We start from the raw sequence: 19,785 nt of genomic DNA, 5'->3' as shown, positions 1-19,785 counted from the left end.
AAAGTCTGTAGAAATATTAAACTAAAAGGGTAAAAATATTATAACCTATTTTTAAAAAGTCTTGATTATTATTTTTTAAATAAATATAACAATAATAAAACAATTTAACTTGTTAAAATACCAAGTTTTAAAAGTATTTCATAAAGCTACATCTGCTCCTGTGTTTATTGACTTTGACATTGGTTAGAGCCAATCAGCTTACTCAAAACCGGTCACATGATCTCATGGACACAGAGGCTTGTGAATGTAAAAACAGTACCTGCTAACTTTTGTTTTCTCATGAAATTTGCAGGAGGTGGAGAATACAACAACAAAATTCGACTAGTATCAAAGTTAGACATCAACTAACTTACCTTAGAAAACTGACGTGTGGTTTTTTGAACCACAAATTTCATCCGGAAAATGTCCTAAATTGTACTGCAGAGATTGATAACATTCAAGAAGCAGGTCAAAGACAAAATTGTGGACTATTTTAACACTAAATTTGTTTGTGGTACGTGTTGTGATGCGATATTCGGGAGGCAACCCCAGAGGGTAGGACGGAGGGGTGATTTGCTTGACTATTTGGAATGGATTGACATACCTGGGACTGAGCGTCTTGCAGGGGAGCCACAGCCGAAGGTCTGGGGTGGTGAGCCATACTCACTAACCGGGAACCCGGGGGTGGATCTTCCCGTCTGCGTCGGTTGGCCTGCTCTTGAGTTCGGTGAACGGCTTGACGTAGCTGAACATGAGCTGCCTCCCTCGTCTCCTCACAGCAACGGAACCAATCGTCCACTTCAACCAGCTCCGTGGGTTCTCCTGACCAGGGAAAGAACTGAGTTTGAACCCCTAGCACACACTAAAATGGCGAGAGTCCCGAGTCCTGTCTTCTTCAGGGAATTTTTGGTGTATTCAGCCCAAACTAGAAACCGACTCCAGTGCTCTTGATGTCGACTACAGCATAGGTTCAAAGGAACCAGGTGATCTCCTGGTTCAGGTACTCCACTTGTCCATTGGATTGAGAGTGGTAGCTGGAGGTGAGACTCACGTTGATGCACAGACCCTTACACATTTCATGCCACATTCGTGAGGTGAACTGGGGACCACGGTTCGACACAATGTCCTCTGGGAGACCATAGTGCCAGAACAGAAGGTCGATGAGTTGTTCTGCCATTTTCAGAGCTTTGGGCAGCTTATGCATTGGGGTAAACTGGCTTGCCTTGGAAAAACGATCAATCATTGAGAGGATGGTGACATTATCTCTTGATCAGTGATGAAATCCACTGAGATGTGGGACCAGGGACGTCAAGGTGAACATCCCTGGTAGTTCCTGGTCGAGTGGATGCAGATGACCAGCGGGAAGCTGTCGGGGAGACTTGGCCATTTGGCAGGATGCACATTGGGTCACTTACTGGGCCATGTCTGCCTGCAGCGTGGGCCACGAGAAAGTTTGCTGTTAAGGATTGTGTGCTGGCCAATCCTGGATGTCCGGCTGCAAGCAAGTTGTGTACAAGGTGGAGAACCTGCTTATATGGGACGGAGGGACGTACACCTTATCAGCCGGACAGGTCGGAGATGGAACCTTAGTGGCATTGAGTTCAGACAACTCTGTCATTATGTCCCACTAAACATAAACCAACGTGCCTGTCGTGGGTTCAACCGGTTGGCAAATTTAATATACTCAAGGTTCAAGTGGTCTGTTAGGACCAGGAAGCGTTGAGCTGACCCTTCAAGCCAATGCCTCCGTTCAGCGAACGCCTCCTTCATGGCCAGCAACTCCCGGTCGGCCAAGTCATAATTTCACGCCGGGTTGTTGAGTTTCTTGGAGAAGGAGGCACACGGCGAATATTTTGGCTGGCTGACCATGGCATGAGAGAATACAGCTCCAACCCCTCCACAATGAACTGGCTGGGTCCGGATTATAGAGGATGGGCGCCTGGGTACCATGCTGTTTCAGGGTCTGGAATGCCTCTGTGGCTGCTCGAATCCAGAGCAGGTGTTTGGAAGTGCCCTTTAGCAGGGAGGTGAGAGCTGAAGCATCGAATGAAACGCTGGTAGAAATTTGCAACCCCTAGGAACTGCAGCTCCTTTACTGTAGTCGACTGGGCCACTGCAGCACCACCTCCACCTTGCCCTGGTCATTCACCACGCCCCCCACAGTGACTGCATAACCCAGAAAAGAAACTGAGGTTTTATGAAACTTACATTTCTCCCCTTTGGCGTACAGGTTATGTTAGATCAGCCACTGCAGCACCTGCTGTACATGCACAATGTGTTCCTCCAAAGTATCCGAGTATATCAAGATGTCGTTGATGTAGACGACAATGGCCGCGGTTATATGCGCAAAATATTTTGATCGGATCAATGGTCGGATTAAAATCCAACCGTGTACATGGGATCAGAAAAACTTTTTCCAAGTAGAACGAACGTTCACATGGTCACATTTTCGATCAGAATAAATCATTTGGGCATGCGCAGTAGTGTTGAAAATACTGGAAGAGGAAATGTAAATGTAAACAAACTGAGTTGCCATATACATTTATGCAGCAGCTCGGTAATATACGAGATGATCTTCTAAATGTGCTTTTATTAATGTTATGAATTTTATGAAGTGCCTGTTCGCTCATCATTTTATTTTTAATCCGTGTTGTCCGTGCTTTTTTTTGTGGAAGACCAGAGCTGGAAGAAGCCAGGGTTAGGAGAAGGCCAACATTGGCTGCACGTAAATATGTTGGAATGACATCAGCCTTTATTTTGTCGGGACACGACTGGAAACACAAATCCACGTGATTGTTTGAACGGTTTCTGAGGACTGAGCGACATTTCTGCTTTGAAAAGCTCACACACACCGCCCCAAAGCCGGTGTGGGCTGGCGGCCCGAGCTCTGCTCGGACACATGGTTCTCCTGAGTCCGGCAGCTGCTAACCCAGAGCGGTGGGACGGATCACAGTCTGAAGTATCTCACACATAACAAAACAACAAAACCCACACGTAACAAAGCTTCCTCCCCTCCCCTCAAACACAAAGTAAAAATCCGGCTGCTCTGGTCAGAGACACGGTTCGCTCGGTCCACCGACACCCAAGCCCGGACCGCACAGGGTCCAGATGTCACGGGGCACGAAGCGCTCCTCCCCCGCACCCCTCCTCGTGAGGGGTGTAAGAGAGGGGTGAGGCGAAGATTTTGTGAATTTTGGCCATTTCTGGCGACTAAAACCGTATCTAGTTGCTTTTTAGGCGAATCTGATAACTTTAAAAAAAAAACACATCACTTGAGTGTCAAAATCACTGTATTTTAATGTAACTTCAGCTCTGCAATAGAAGCCCTCTGATATTGCAAATGGCATCTGCATTGATTTGGACACCCCCCCAGGTCCCTGGGCCCCTGGGCGAAGGCCCCAATGCCCCGGTTCATAATTCAGCCCTGATTATTTGGATGGCTAATTTCTGTGCAATCTGGCTTCTTACCACAGTCAAAATATGATTATGCCTAATAGATTAGTTAACACAGACTGGAAGAAATGGGTATAGATAATAGTTGGATGAATGGGCACTTTTTGTTGACGGATGAGTGTGGATTTTTCATGTGATTGCACCTAATGAACACTAGAGGGAGATATTGTTCTATGTGTTGGACTGAAAATTCTCTGAAAAAGTTTGAGTATAAAATTGCTTTTTTTGTAATTTCATTTATTTTATTTGTGGTATTTTCTTGTTCAAGTACAGAAAATGACAGAATCCACATCAGAATAATGCTTGGAGAGGGGTTCCTGATGAGTCTGAGGTTGTCACACACACTACTGGGCAGTCTTCATTCAACATCCTGTGGTGCTGTGGCAGCAACAGCATACTCACTTCGCTCATTTGCATTTGCAACAGGAAAAGGACAACTGCTTGGCAGTATGTTTATGATCTTTATCCACCCTGACCTGTTGCACCCTCTCTGGCGCCAGTGGTCTATGACCCCCCCCCCCCCCCTCCCTCATACACTTACACAGACGTGCTTCTGTGAATAATTGAGACCAGCTGTTACAAGGTGCCTGTCGCCTTGACCCTGCACCTTCCTTCTCTCTGCTGCTGCCGCTGCACTTGCCTCTGTGTCAGAAAGCTAATCCAATCCCCCTTTTTCTCACATTCAACATTTTAAATTCATGTCTAATGTGTCTAATTGGTTTTGACAGTTTAGTTTTTTCCTTTAGGGTGTCCAGCATCACAGAAATACAGCTTATAAAACTAACAATTTTCATTAAAAAGGGCAACTCAATAAATCATAAAGCCTATTTTCAGACACTCAGATTAAAAAGTTGAACACAGGATTTATTGTTTACACATTTTTAGGTTAAGGTTTATTATAATTGCATCTCATTTCTAATAAAAAGCCTATAATAACTCCGAATTTAGTACCTCAAATAGTTTAAAAAATGCTTGACAACTCTGTTTTTGTTCTGTTTTTTTCTTCCTTTTATGAAGAGTTCCACATTACATAAACATAAGAACACGCATTTGCATGACTTGTTACTGGCGTCAGAAAAGGGGCTACTTTCTATTCTGGTCCTGTTAGACTTCAGTGCAGCCTTTGACACTATCGACCAAAATATTTTACTCCATAGATTAGAGCAGGACATAGGGATCAGAGGATCTGCTCTCCAGTGGTTTGTGTCCAATAGGTATCAGTTCGTTGATGTAAATGGACATTCCTCTCAGTGCACTCGAGTTAACTATGGAGTCCCACAGGGCTCAGTCTTGGGACCGATCCTGTTTACGCTTTATATGCTACCCTTAGGAAACATAATCAGGAAACACAGCATTAATTTTCATTGTTATGCCGACGATACGCAGTTGTATTTATCCATGAAGCCTGACCAGAATGACAATATAGAGAAACTGAACGCCTGCATCAGAGACATCAAGACCTGGATGACAATTAATTACCTCCTCTTGAACCCAGAAAAAACTGAGGTCATTATACTTGGTCCTAAAAACCTCAGAGATACTCTGTCTGCTCAGATAGTCTCCCTGGATGGCATAAGTATAGCCCCTAATTCCACAGTTAGAAACCTTGGGGTTTTATTTGACCAGGATTTATCATTTAAGGCTCACACATCTCAGGCGTGCAGAACTGCCTTTTTCACCTGCGGAATATTGCTAAGATCAGAAATATACTTTCTAAGAGTGATGCTGAAAAACTCATCCATGCATTTGTTACGTCGAGGCTGGATTACTGTAACTCCTTGTTAGCAGCGTGTCCTAAGAGTTCCTTAAGAAGTCTCCAGCTTGTTCAGAACGCAGCAGAAAGATTGTTAGCAGGAATTAGCAGAAGAGATCACATCACTCCTGTGTTAGTTTCACTCCATTGGCTCCCAGTTGATTCTAGAATCAAGTTCAAGATCCTCCTGTTAACCTATAAGGCCTTACATGGAATGGCCCCGTCCTATATTAAGGACCTCACAGTCCCTTACCATCCAATAAGAACACTTCGCTAGCAAAATGCAGGACTGCTTGTGGTTCCTAGAATTAGTAAAAGTACGGTTGGAGGTAGAGTGTTTAGCCACCAAGCCCCTGTCTTATGGAATAAACTCCCAGCTCATGTAAGAGAGGCCGACTCAGTTTCTACATTCAAAGTTAGACTGAAAACGTTCCTCTTTGGACAGGCTTATTGTCAGACTAGTTAGTATTCAGAGATTATTTAACTTAATGTTAATGTGTTTAAATTAAACTTAATAACAATAACTTTTTGTTTTAAAAGGCTGCTAGAAGTTGAAGCTGGGGTAACTATGGTGCACTGGGGTTCTGTCCTCTTTCCTTTTTTTACTTCTACCCTTCCTCTCCTCTATTCTTGATCATCATTTATCATTTAGTTCTCCATGCCTCTGTTTGGTGCAGTGCGATTCATGTATTGTCCCTCTTTTCCTCTCCCCTCCTGGGGAGTGGGAGTGCTTCCAGACTCCAGTTGGCTCATCCGTGCTCCAGTTCCTGACCGTGTACCTCGCCTTTGCTCCCGCTCCTACACCTGGCTGTGGATCCTGCCTCTGGCTCATCTCTGGCTCGTCTCTGCTCTGTGCCTTACCGAGTACCTCGTCTCTGCTCCTGCTCCTACACCTGGCTGTAGTTCCTGTCTCCGGCTCGACTCGCGCCCCTGACTGTCCTCCCAACCACGGCTGGATGAAGCTCGTCTGCTGGACTTTAAATATGTAGTTGTAGTGTTAGATAAGTTAATTCTTCTCTAAGAGTTCTGGTAAATCGCCTGTCCGTCCTGGGGGAGGATCCCTCCTTCATGTGGGCACCCCTGAGGTTTCTTCGTTTTTTCCGGAATCCGTTTTTTTTAGGAGTTTTTCCTTACCGCGAAGGGGGGTCTAAGGGCAGGGATGCCAGTATAGCATAGTCAGTTTGTTATTTCACTTTAGTATTTTCCTATTGAACTCTTTGTATTCATGATCCTTTTGAGTTCATGTTTTAATTCGAAGCCCATCGAGACGACTGTTGTTGTGATTTTGGGCTATACAAATAAAATTGAATTGAATTGAATTAGAAGAATGAAATTCTTATTTTATTTCTGCCCCTGTATCAAATCTTAGATGGAGGGCAAAAAAAGAGACGATCCCAGATTAGCTTTGCCACCTTGCGCCACATACAACATTAACCACATCTAACATGTTCCTTAAAATTTATTCTTTACAAGTATTTTTCTAAAATAAAAGTAAATTTGAACAACTTTTCAGAATTTTATGTTGGAAATTCCCAACTTTGACCAAGACAAAATAAAACTTTTTATCTTTAAAGTGCTGTAAGTAACTTGAAATTACTTACACCTCACATCTCCTCCTGTGATTTTCATCCTCTGAGGTAAAAATGAGCAATTATTGTAGGCTTTGTGGCACCTCTATTTTTAACTTTAAACATGCCTAATAAAGTTTGCTGTTCCGCTAAATCTTAAACTGTCCTGACTGAAAAAAAATAATATGTCAGTCAAATAAACGCACAGTGTTGTTGACCACAATCCCACACTGCAGCTGAAAAGTGTGCAGTTTAAGAAAAAAAAAAGAGGAGCTCCGGAGAACAGAATGGAGGGCAAGGACACGCATTTCACTTTTCTCAGCTGGTCTTGAGGGGGGGGGTCATACTGTGTGTGCATGTCCTGGCCTCTCATTAGGGGGTGAGACGCTGTGGCTCCAGACCCCCCCATGGCAGGGGTGCAGTGCAAGTCTGCAGCAAACCTGCTACTTTGATGCCCCTAACCCTTCCTGGCCCCCAGTAAGAGGTTAATGAGTCTCCAGTGAGCTCTGATTGCATGCAAGTGTCATGCATTAGAACTGAGGTGGGAGACGTCCTTAATGCCCTGAGATGCCCTTTGTCGTCCCTTTTAGTAGTGGAATGAACAGGTGTGCAGAATTAGCTTAAAAAAATTACATTTTTATATTTTATAAATTCATTTTTAAACCAACTCATGTAAAACTTTCATTTGGAATTGGTGTCTTTTAGGTGAAGTATTCAAAGCACTGCAATGGGAGTTAAGTAGAGTTTTAGACATCAAGTTTTAATTTACATTTAACTTCTTAATAACAGAGCCAAAGAAAAAATTTAAATGGTGTGGGCATCAGTTGTAGATTGTCCTTTCAAAATTATTTTTTCATATTGAACTGCACAGTGCAAAAATAACTCAGTTTTGTTCATTTTTTTCTGATTTAATTCAAATGTATGTTCATAAACCTAAAGAAATGACTGCATTTTTGTTTTGATTTACTGATATATGCAGCTTTAGATCACTAATTGTCCCTGTTTATCCCTCCTTGGCTGTTTTCTGCTCAATCTGTGCCTGTGTGTGCCTGAAAACTGACCCTGTTGCTGCTGCACATAGCTGAGCCGACAGAGATGTAAAGTGTGCTGTTTGGGGTGGGGAACAGCAAGTCCCAGCCCGCAAAAAGGAAGCCTGAAACAGGTGCTATGGTTGTCTTTTTTTTCATCGTTCTTTCTCCTTGCACACCTGTTGCAGTGTGAGGACTTATGCTTATTTCTCAGGACAATTTAACCCAACCTGAACTGTGCTAGATTAGATCAGATCTGATATAGGTTTTAAAACCCCAACTCAATTACTTGTCCGTTTTTCAAAGAGGAGGTGTTACATAAAGGTCTTTTACCTATTTTCCTTGTGGTTTAATGCAAAGAAAGAAAAGATGCAAGACTCTGTGATTCTTTTGATTCTTCATCAAGCTGAAAAAAAATACCACCAAAACTGTCTTAAAGTCATTAACAATAAAACTTTCTTTAAATCTTGAATGTTTTGCAATGGTTTATACCCATTACACTAAAAGTTACTTTACCTTTTAGGAAATACAATACTACTTTGTATTGTATGTTAATTTGAGTAATGTCCTTTATTTAAATGAACTTTTTTTGCACGAATAATAACAGAAAAGAGGAAACAACTTTTTTTTTATTATTTGTTTGTTTTTTTGTCTTTTGCAAAGACTCATTAGTTCCTTTTAAAACAGAGAACACCCTGGCCCACATAAGATCATCATGCTGCAGGAAATCTGCCTAAATAAATTTTTCTAAACCACACACTTGAAAAAAAACAAACCTTAAACCTACTTTAGCGTGATGTCTCCCTTTTCCTACTCATCTGCGGTGAACCACAATTTCATCAGGATCCCATAGTGAAGGTATATAAATTATTTACAAGTATCCCTACGACTGACTGGCAACCTGTTCTGGGGGTACTCTGTCTTTGCCTAACAGTAGCTCTGATATGCTCTGGCACCCCTGTGACCTCGAAAAGGCTTTAGTAGGTCTGAAAGATGGATCCAAACATACATTTAGCACTTTCACTCATTGTTGTGCATTAAACTTATTCTAATAATAAATTCATTTTAAGAAGTTTTGCACAGTATTTTAATATTGTGCATTTTAAAGGAATGGCAGACCACACAAGACCTTTTGGTTGGGTGTAATACTTGTAGCTGGAAAAACGTACTCTTATTTTTAAATAATAAATACTATCATTTGAGTTTTATTCAGCCAGAAAGCCACAGTAGAGGAGTAAAAGTGTGGCTCCAGAGCCTCTGGTTGCAGAGTCCTCTGATATGTGACCACTAAGAGAGATGGTTTATGCCCCCTGGTGGCAAATATTCACAAAGCACCACCACTGTTTTACCATAGCTGAGATTTACCCTGTTTAAGACTTCTGTCTCAGTCGGTCCCTTCACATGGCCACTACTGATAAAGGCCTGACTGAGGTGTGACTATGGTCTGTCACTTCTCACATAATTTCAGTTCACACTGCCCGCATGAGGGTGGATCCTTCACGTCTCTGTAGATGCTGTCAAATAGCCCTCCAGCATGACAGAATCAAAAATTTTGCAACAGGTGAGACTCCTTATGGGCTGAATATTAATAGGACAGAAACAAGTCACCACCTCAAAGAACAAGATTGGTTATCTTTGCTGGACATGTAACACTCCAAACAGGCAAGGTTTTAGCATCTGCTCTGTTATTTTCCAATGATATTCAGATTTCTGTGAACAATGGTCAGCATTCAAGACTTGCTCCAGAAGGAGAACAGCTGAGTCCACAGCAGGATGGCTGGAAAGCAGGCGCACCTGAGTGTCAAAGACATGATTATCACCGTGTTGTTGGCGGCCTAAAATTGGCAACCAACTCTGTAACCCTCAACCCTCCTTATAGCTGTATGTTTGGCTGCATGAGAAATACTTGTAATCGTTTTAGATTGCCTTCAGTGTTTAGGTGTGACCATGTGATACAGTGAACACAAACATGTGAACATACACAATTCTAATGTATTAAACCACACAGAAGCTGAGTTGACAACATGAGTGACATCTGTCATTGCTGCATCACACTATTGCTGTAGTAACTTGTGTCACCCTTAGACACACACCACCATGCTTTTGTGTCTACCACTGGAGACATCTTACAGACGGAATAAAACATCATGCCATTACAGAACAAACTCAGTGATGCACAATAAAGATGCTTTAATGGTGAACCCCTGAAGCCTCTTTGGGCGTTAGGCCAGTCCTAATGAGGCCAAATGCAATTTTCTAAGCACTTGCTTAGCAAGTGTCTGAATGGAGGTCACATTAAACCTGTTATTATGCCTTAATTGTTTGACACTATTAAAGTTGATCACAATTAATAACTGGATTCCATCCATCCATCTTCCTCCGCTTATCCGGGACCGGGTCGCGGGGGCAGCAGACTGAGCAGAGATGCCCAGACTTCCCTCACCCCAGCTACTTCCTTCAGCTCCTCTGGGGGGACCCCGAGGCGTTCCCAGGCCAGCCGAGAGACGTAGTCTCTCCAGCGTGTCCTGGGTCTTCCCCGGGGCCTCCGCCCAGTGGGACATGCCCGGAACACCTCTCCAGGGAGGCGTCCAGGGGGCATCCGGACTAGATGCCCGAGCCACCTCAGTTCGCTCCTTTCGATGTGGAGGAGAAGCGGTTCTACTCCGAGCTCCCCGCGGGTGGCCGAGCTTCTCACCCTATCTCTAAGGGAGCGCCCAGCCACCCTACGGAGGAAGCTCATTTCAGCCGCTTGTATTCGGGACCTCGTTCTTTCGGTCATGACCCATAGCTCATGACCATAGGTGAGTATTGGAACATAGATCGCCCGTTAAATTGAGAGCTTTGCTTTTCGGCTCAGCTCTCTCTTCACCACAACGGACCGATAGAGCGACCGCATAACTACGGACGCCGCTCCGATCCGCCTGTCAATCTCACGCTCCGATCTTCCCTCACTCGTGAACAAGACCCCAAGGTATTTAAACTCCTCCTCCTGGGGCAAGGACACTCCACCGACCGAGAGATGGCAAACTACCTTTCTCCGGTCAAGGACCATGGCCTCAGATTTAGCGGTGCTGACCCTCATCCCAGCCGCTTCACACTCGGCCGCAAACCGCCCCAATGCCCGCTGGAGGTCCCGGTTCGATGAAGTCAACAGGACAACATCATCTGCAAAAAGCAGAGAGGAAATCCTGTGGTCCCCAAACCAGATCCTTTCCGGCCCCTGGCTGCGCCTAGAAATTCTGTCCATAAAAACTATGAACAGAACCGGTGATAAAGGGCAGCCCTGCCGGAGTCCAACGTGGACCGGGAACAGGTCTGACTTACTGCCGGCTATGCGAACCAAGCTCCTACTCCGGTCATACAGAGACCGGACAGCCCTCAGTAAGGCTCCCCGGACCCCATACTCCCAGAGCACCCCCCACAGGATGCCACGGGGGACGCGGTCAAACGCCTTCTCCAAATCCACAAAACACATATGGACTGGATGAGCGAACTCCCACAATCCCTCCAGCACCCTAGATAGGGTGTAGAGCTGGTCCACTGTTCCACGACCAGGACGGAAACCGCACTGTTGTTCCTGAATCCGAGGTTCGACTATCGGACGGACTCTCCTCTCCAGTACCCTGGCATAGACTTTCCCAGGGAGGCTGAGGAGTGTAATTCCCCTATGGTTGGAACACACCCTCCGGTCCCCCTTCTTAAAGAGGGGAACCACCACCCCTGTCTGCCAGTCCAGTGGTACGGTTCCCGACCGCCACGCGATGCTGCAGAGACGTGTCAGCCAAGACACTCCCACAGCATCCAGAGACTTGAGGTGCTCAGGGCGGACTTCATCCACCCCCGGGGCCTTGCCACCGAGGAGCTCGTTGACTACCTCAGTGACTTCAGCCCGGGTAATAGACAGCCCCACCCCAAAGTCCTCACTCTCCGCTTCTTCAAAAGAAGGCGTGTCAGTGGGATTGAGGAGATCCTCGAAGTACTCCTTCCACCGCCCGACAATGTCCCCAGTCGAAGTCAACAGCTCCCCACCTGCACTGAAAACGGTGCCTGTGGAGAACTGCTTTCCCCTCCTGAGTCGTCGGATGGTTTGCCAGAATTTCTTCGAGGCCAACCGATAGTCCTTCTCCATTGCCTCACCGAACTCCTCCCAGGACCGAGTTTTCGCCTCCGCAACAGTCCGGGCCGCAGCTCGCTTAGACTGCCGGTACCCGTCAGCTGCCTCTGGAGTCCCGCAGGTCAGCCAGGCCTGGTAGGACTCCTTCTTCAGCTTGACGGCATCCCTTACTTCCGGTGTCCACCACCGGGTTCGGGGGTTACCGCCGCGACAGGCACCAGAGACCTTGTGACCACAGCTCCGAGCAGCAGCAGACACACTGGAGGTGGAATACATTTAGTCCGAGTGGACCATGTTTGAAGACCCTCACAGTACGTTTGGGTCTTCCAAGTCTTTCCGGCCTCCTTCCCCGCCAGCGAATCCAACTCACCACTAGGTAGTGATCGGTGGACAGCTCCGCCCCTCTCTTCACCCGAGTGTCCAAGACACAGGGCCGAAGGTCGCCTGAAACAACTACAAAGTCGATCATTGACCTCCTGCCTAGGGTGTCCTGATGCCAGGTGTATTGATGGACACCCTTGTGCTCGAACATGGTGTTCGTTATGGACAAACTATGACGAGCACAGAAGTCCAATAACAAAACACCACTCGGGTTCAGATCAGGGGGGGCGTTCCTACCAATCACACCCCTCCAGGTGCCACTGTCATTGCCCACGTGGGCATTGAAGTCCCCCAGGAAGACAATGGAGTCCCCCGTTGGGGCACTTTCCAGTACCCCTTCGAGAGACACCAAGAAGGCCTGGTACTCCGAACTGCTGTTCGGCCCGTAAGCCGAAACCACAGTTAGAGACCTGTCCCCCACCCGGAGGCGGAGGGACATGACCCTCTCGTCCACCGGTGTGAACTCCAATACTTGGCGGCTGAGCTGGGGGCTCACGAGTAAGCCCACGCCAGCCCGCCGCCTCTCACCTCGGGCAACTCCAGAGTGGTAGAGAGTCCAACCCCTCTCTAAGGACTGAGTTTCAGAGCCCAGGCTATGTATGGAGGTGAGCCCGACTATATCTAGACGGTATCTCTCAACCTCTCGCAACAGTTCAGGCTCCTTCCCTCCCAGAGAGGTGACATTCCATGTCCCAAAAGCCAGGTTCCATGATCGGGGTTTGGGCCGCCCGAGGCACCCGCCCTCGACTGCCACCCAAACCACATTGCACCGGCCCCTTTTGAGGTCTCCTACGGGTGGTGGGCCCATGGGAGAGTGGTCCCACGTCGCTCCTTCGGGCTGTGCCCGACCGGGGCCCGTGGGAAGAGCCCCCGCCACCAGGCGCTCGCCTGCGAGCCCCGACCCTGGGCCTGGCTCCAGAGCGGGGCCTCGGTGATGCCAATCCGGGCGACGTAATCGGGTCCTTGTTATTACTTATCATAAGGGGGTTATGAACTGGATTAACTGGATTTTAGTCTGTAAAGCAGGAGTTTGTAACCTTTAACACTTAAAGTGCCACGCAGATCAATTTCTCACTGACAACCCAGTGGAAGCCCTACACCCTTTAGAAAAATAATAAGACACTGACTTGTAATCTTGTTACTTTTACTATTGTGATAAATATAAACAAACTATTGGGAATTTTTTGGAATAAATAAAACAAAAAATAAATAAGTAAGACTTTTGACAAAGGTTCACATGATTTTCTTTCAGAATAAAAGACACCCTGTATCACATGTAGTATTAGGCAGTGTAATTAGGAAGTGTAATGTCAGCAGGGATTTAAACAAAAACAGTTTATTTTACCATATCAGCCAGAAATCTGTAAATCTAACCAACCAAAACTAAATCAGATTTAATTAAGTAACCCTTACTGTATTTATTTACCATATGGCCACACTTACAATCCTTGAATTAGTTCAAAAATGGACCGTCTGCCTCACAATCTGGTGTCTGTTAATTCTGGTTTTGCTTTTTTTTTCTTTGTCTCCAACAGATTTTCTGTGGTAAACTGGCCTCAAAAATATGTCTGAATGTTTTAGTCCAACTTTGTCAAACTACAAAGATGAACCACTACATGGATGGTTGGAGCATTATGGGCGGGCTACAGGAACCTTGCAGTGTGATACAATACCTTACTTTATTACTTATTTACTCTACAGTTACATTTCAAAATAAATCAAAAACTTTGGCTTTAACCAGACAGACACAATAGGAGCCACATGTGGTCCCGGATCCTCTGGTTGCAGACCCCGGATCTAAAAAGACTTTAACCCAACATGATGAGATCTGCTATTGTCAATGTAAAAATGACCGAAAGCTGCTTCTGCATGATAACTTTGCTCATCAATGAATTTTAAGATGTTAAGACATACTTTACTCTACAGACGGTTTATTTCAGGCTCGAAATCTTTCAACCAATGACTTTGGCACATCTGGAAAGACTTCCGGTGAAACTTTTAGCTTCAAATAATGTATTTTGTGTGTGTTTGAATGGCACTAGGGGGTGTCCTGTGGGAAGCCTCTCTGCATCCTCCACAGGAGGGGGGGTGTTTTCTTTGGGTTTCAAAAACACAAGGTGTTGGGTAATGACTTCAGTGTGTTGATGAGCTTTTATTTCATTTGTTACATTGACATTTTCTGTTGAGGTTCTGTAGTCGAGGGAAGGAAGTGTTAAGCCCTTATTAGATGTTTTTCTAAAAAGCAGATTATGTGTGCCGGAGTGAGTTTGTGCACCCGTGTGCGTGCATGCCAGCCTGTTTTCCTCTCATCTGTTCAGGCCCTGTAGCTGGTAATCTGAGCATAGAGATTAGAAAGAAAAACAGCAAAGAAGAATGTCTTTGGTTGAGCCAGTGAGGAATTTACAATGGCCTTCAGGCTGCTTTGACCTCTCCCTCCCTTTTTGTCTCTGACTCTCTCATGACATACACAAATCCTCACGCTAATAAGTCACTAAAAAACAGTCATCAATAACCTGAGCAAATTTTTACAGAAGGTCTGTACCATTTCTGTTGTTTGTATCCACAGATTTCACATCTGAGTCAACTATCAGTGAGAAAAGAGTCAAATAAATAATTCGACACATTTAGCACAAAAATTGAACACTCACATCACAACGCAATAACTCAGTTATGTATTGAAAACTATATGGGATTTTTCCAGATGTTTTAATGTAAAGATGTCTTGCTTTTAGTTACAGTTTCACATATTTTAATTAAGGTATTTTTGCTGCTAATATTTTCCCTTTGTTGCAGTTGAACACTTTCATTGTTCTCAGCTGAGACTGTGGAATCAGATGATAAAGAAGTGTTGGATTTCATGCATCAAGTTGATATAAATTCAACTCTGCAGTCTGAAGACACGTTGCAAACATTCAGTCTGTTGTCTTACAAAACATGAAAACAGTACAAATGAATAATTTTGAAATACCATTGTTATTGAAAGACTTACTCCAATAAAAATCAACTTTTTTGGTGTTTTAAATATGTTCCTTTAACATTTTTCTGAAATATTAAGAAGTTAATCTTAAAATTGTGTTTCTAAGTATTTATCTACTCAAATCATGGTGAATCAGAAGCAGACAAAAAAAGCCATTGGAAAAAGCCAGTGGCGGTGACGTTGGTGGTACAATCAGTGGGTCACAAGCTCCCAGCTCCACTCAATTCTGATGCATTTACAGACAAATAGATCCATGTACATCTTCATTTTCCTCATCTGAGCTGGTATCTGGCTAAAACTGTAAAGCTGGATAACTCCAATATTGCTCATCATTTTTGGGTGTGAGGGGCTGTCAGCTAGTGGAAGAGAATATAAATAAAGGGATGATGGGAAATTAGGACAGGCATACTCTGCACCAACAGTCCCACCCACAACTCAGATGTGAATTGTCAATGAACTCCTGCCACGCTGTACAAACTTAGTCCCAGAAAACAACACAGTTTCTTTGATTTAGCCTAAAAACAGCATAATCATGAGTAAAAGACCACTTGAAATGCTTGGAAAAACAGATCAAAAGATGATTAGAGTGGGACTAAAACCAACACTATATATTATTTATTATTTCACAAAAAATATTAAAATAAAAACGTTGTAATTGCATTTCACACTTTGCAAACTCTGGCAAGCAGTTTTTAAGAGTGAGGAATTTTGCTGAGTCTAGTGTTTTTTTTTACGAGAAAAGCTTTTGTACCATCATAATGTGATGGCATATAAGACAAAGACATACAAAAGCTTATCTGCATTTTTGCATGTCAAAGCATTTGAATTTTCAAAGGACATTCAATGTAAAATAAAAAATGTTGGACATTTATAAGAAAATGTCTGAAGTTTTTTTTTTGTCCTCCTGTTTGAGAGAAACAAAGGTCTGTATTGGCTTTCCAACAGTTTACAATGATGTCACTGAGTGGGCTGAGATGACAAAACATTGAGCTGGATCTTTGTGTGGAGTTCTAGTTACAGGGGGACAGCTGCACCGCATTGATACTCAAGACACAGGCCCCACCACCCACACACTTGCTCTCACACACGCACCCTCCTTTTGCGCCCGGCAACCTGCTGCGTCTCCAGACAAACTTCATCATGTGTAGGTGTGCACTGATATAAAAAAGAAAAAAACATGCACAGGTCTGTTCACAGACAAAGTAGACAGGTGTGATGAACAGGAGGTGCCATGTGGCCTGGGGGTGTGGTCAGGTGGTGACACACCTGTCCCCACTTGCACAAGGGGGTCTGGTTACACCGATTCACGTACTCAAGCATGCACATCAGTCTGACCATGTGTTCTGACATGCAACTTTAAACCATCCACTCTCTCATGCTCTGTGAATCTGGGAGTCAAAACAAACCCAGAAGGACTGTTGTTTTCTCTAAGAAAATCCTGTTATCTGAGGCGCAGCAATCCAGATCTGGTTACCACGAGTAAGTGCACGTGACAAATAGCAAGAGGCCCCCTAGTAAAATATGACTCTGCATGTGATTCATATTTGGGTTTTCGGACACTTGATGTGTGGAGGAAAGAAAAGTTAATGGTTATTCTGACACTGTAAAACAAAGGAGTTCCAGAGTTGACAGGAAATATGGCTTTGCTTCAAAAATGAATTTGAAAAACACATATATATTAGCGTTGCTAATATATATGTGTTTTGCTTCTAACCATTTTTCCCTAAAAGTAAAAATCATATGGAACATACCACAAACCACAGAACACATTTCGGATGTTTTTTCATGGGTTCTTATGAGTTCAAAGCTTCCTTGAAGTTTCAAAATGAAATATAATTAAGAGAGTCGAATACTTTTTATCCCGCCATGCTGCCATCACTGCTCCTTTACATGCAGAAATGTTGTCTTCTGTCTCCAAAATGTCACAATGGGTCCAGCCAGCATGTCGGTTCTTGATGCGGGCGCTTTAATGCACTTTATCATAAAGGCTGGATGATCAAAGCAAAGCATCAACTAGAACAAAACAAAATTTCTAGTTTTCATTTGGTTTTTATTGTGGAGTTTTGATAAGTATTTTAGGAGCTACTTGTTTTTTTAGGATAGAGTAGAGGTATAGCCCTTTGGTTTAGCTGCGGTAAAACAAACACATTTCTTACACTTGTTAAGAAATTGAATACATTTTATCGTTAAAGGCTTTGTGGTTTGGTCCACGTTATTCCAATTATATCAATTTATCGTAGAAGCATTTTATTGAAATAAAAACTCCAGCTGGAAACCGCAGAAAGGGTGAGCAACTGCTGTGACAGGATCAAGTCAAGGAGGAAAAACCATTTTGTTGAGACGAGAACTAAAAGATATGCATTACAAAGTGTTCATTTGTTCATAGATTAAAACAAAGTGATCATTATTGGTGGTAATCTTTCCAGTTAAGACTGTGAGGACTCCTGTGAGCGTACGGCACAAGCAGCAGGGATGGGAGTGAGGCGTCTGGCTTTAGGGTGTAAGTTTCAAGCAGGTGCAATTGCTTGTCCTGCTGGTGCTTCAGGAACAGGATAGGACGGGGTAAGACATGAGGAGGATGGGGGGGGGGGGGGGGGGGGGCAATCTGTGCTCTTTGCTATAACCCAGACTCCAGATTCCCACTCAAAAGGCTGTTTTCTGCCCGTCTTGCATCAGTCACCTTGCACTCCCACCCTTGCTGCTTAGCAGACCCTTCTTTAAGTGGAATGCTTCGAAACAATAGGACTGCCCTGGTCTTTGGTAGGTGTTCCCCGGGGCCCACACAGGTCCTAACAGGAAGACAAAAGTGCACCTTGCACCTTTCAGCACTGCCAGTAGCATCCTGGGGGCAAATACCTGAATACCTGTTGTTAAAAAGGTGAAGGAGGGGAGAGTGATGGATGAAATAAAAATAAAAAAACAGCCAGAGCAGTGGATGTTCTTTTGATGCAAATGGTAATGTAAGAGTATTAACAAAATATGCAGCCTGTCTTTCATTTATTGTGTTGCTTATTTATTTAATCTACACGGGTAAATACCGTCTCCATGGTGCCTTCCTTAGAACTACACTCTAATGTTCTCGTGTTAAAACTTGCTGCTTCTACCTGGATAATCCTGCGTTTTGTTTGGATGGGACCCTCCTTTTCCTTCTACAGATTCCATGCTGGCTGACTCACAGCTAAAATACATACTCTCTCTTTTCTCTTTTTAACAAAATTTCTGTACAAAATACCTTTTAAAATATCTTCATCTACAGGCATTCTTGGATCTAAATCAAAATAATGGAGATTCAGAGCTGTAAAATCCACATACTGATCAGTAAAACCGATTCCCTGCAAAGGGAAATGTTCCTGAAACAAAGATTGTACAAGAATTTGTGTACAGCTTTATATTAAATCTGTGAACCTGTGCTTTTAGCATCAGACATCTAATAGATTTTTCAGCTCTGTTGTCATAAGCCTACCATCATTTCGTGACAAACACTTTCTCCTTCACTTGCAACTTCACCGAGGTCAAGCAATTTTATATTTAAATGCATGAAACCACACTAACTAGTTTATTGGATTAAAACACCACAGAGGTCGTAGCAGAAAGGTGCTGGAATGTATCTGTTTGATTCATAAAATTATGATTCCACCAAATAAAGTTCATTGCATTCAGACCTTAGCAGTGTAATTTCAGTGTCAGTTAAATCCTTGTTTACTGTACATTACAAAAACATAATTACTAACTTTTACAAACAACAAATCTAATTTTTAAAAATGAAGTTGAATTTTTTTAGCAAATGTACTCACTTGAAGTCTAGTTTTGTTATTGACATACTTCCTTGTTGTGAATGTCTCATCATTATTACAACCAATGTCTTTTATGCTTGCAGCTCTAATTAGTTACCACATAAGATACTTTTTTGCAGCTCAGTTTGACACAATGTTGGAAACTTTTGCTGCAGACAAAGTCTGTCTTTTATTTAGCCTCCTGTCTGTGTGGCTCATCCTCTGCCCTTTGACCCTGTGGGACAGACGTTCTGTGTTCAGCCCCGTTACACATAAAGTCTGATCCACACACACACTAATGAATGGGGCTGCAGGAGTGCAGAGGTGGGCAGGAAATGGCGTGTGCCCCCTCCTGGAGGTCGCATCCTGTCCCCGGGTAAAACCAACTCGTTTTTGTACGCATGTGCCACACAGTAACCTACATTCCTAAAAGCAGATAAAGATGGCTTCCTCTGGGGTGCACTAAGATCCACACTTGACACAAAGTGTCTTTTTGAAATCACCAACAAGGGAGGAACAAAGTGCATGACTTAGCACTAGCTGTCTGTTAGAGAAGCATCTACAGTAAGCAAATCTCCCTGCCCCCGGAGCACATGTCATTGATCAAGTCTGCATTGCAACATGTGGCATTCCTCAGTAAATTCAACTCCCTACTGATTTGATTAATGACCTGCAAACAGAAACAGTCATTCTTCTGCAGACACCCAGCGGTGCCCACCCCCTTTCTCCTCCAATGTCCAGTCTCATGCTTCTTCTCTT

The sequence above is a fragment of the Oryzias latipes genome, chromosome 7, assembly GCF_053564925.1.
Source record: "Oryzias latipes strain Hd-rR chromosome 7, Olatipes_Hd-rR_3.1".
Taxonomy (NCBI): domain Eukaryota; kingdom Metazoa; phylum Chordata; class Actinopteri; order Beloniformes; family Adrianichthyidae; genus Oryzias; species Oryzias latipes.
This window is presented reverse-complemented; position numbering follows the sequence as displayed.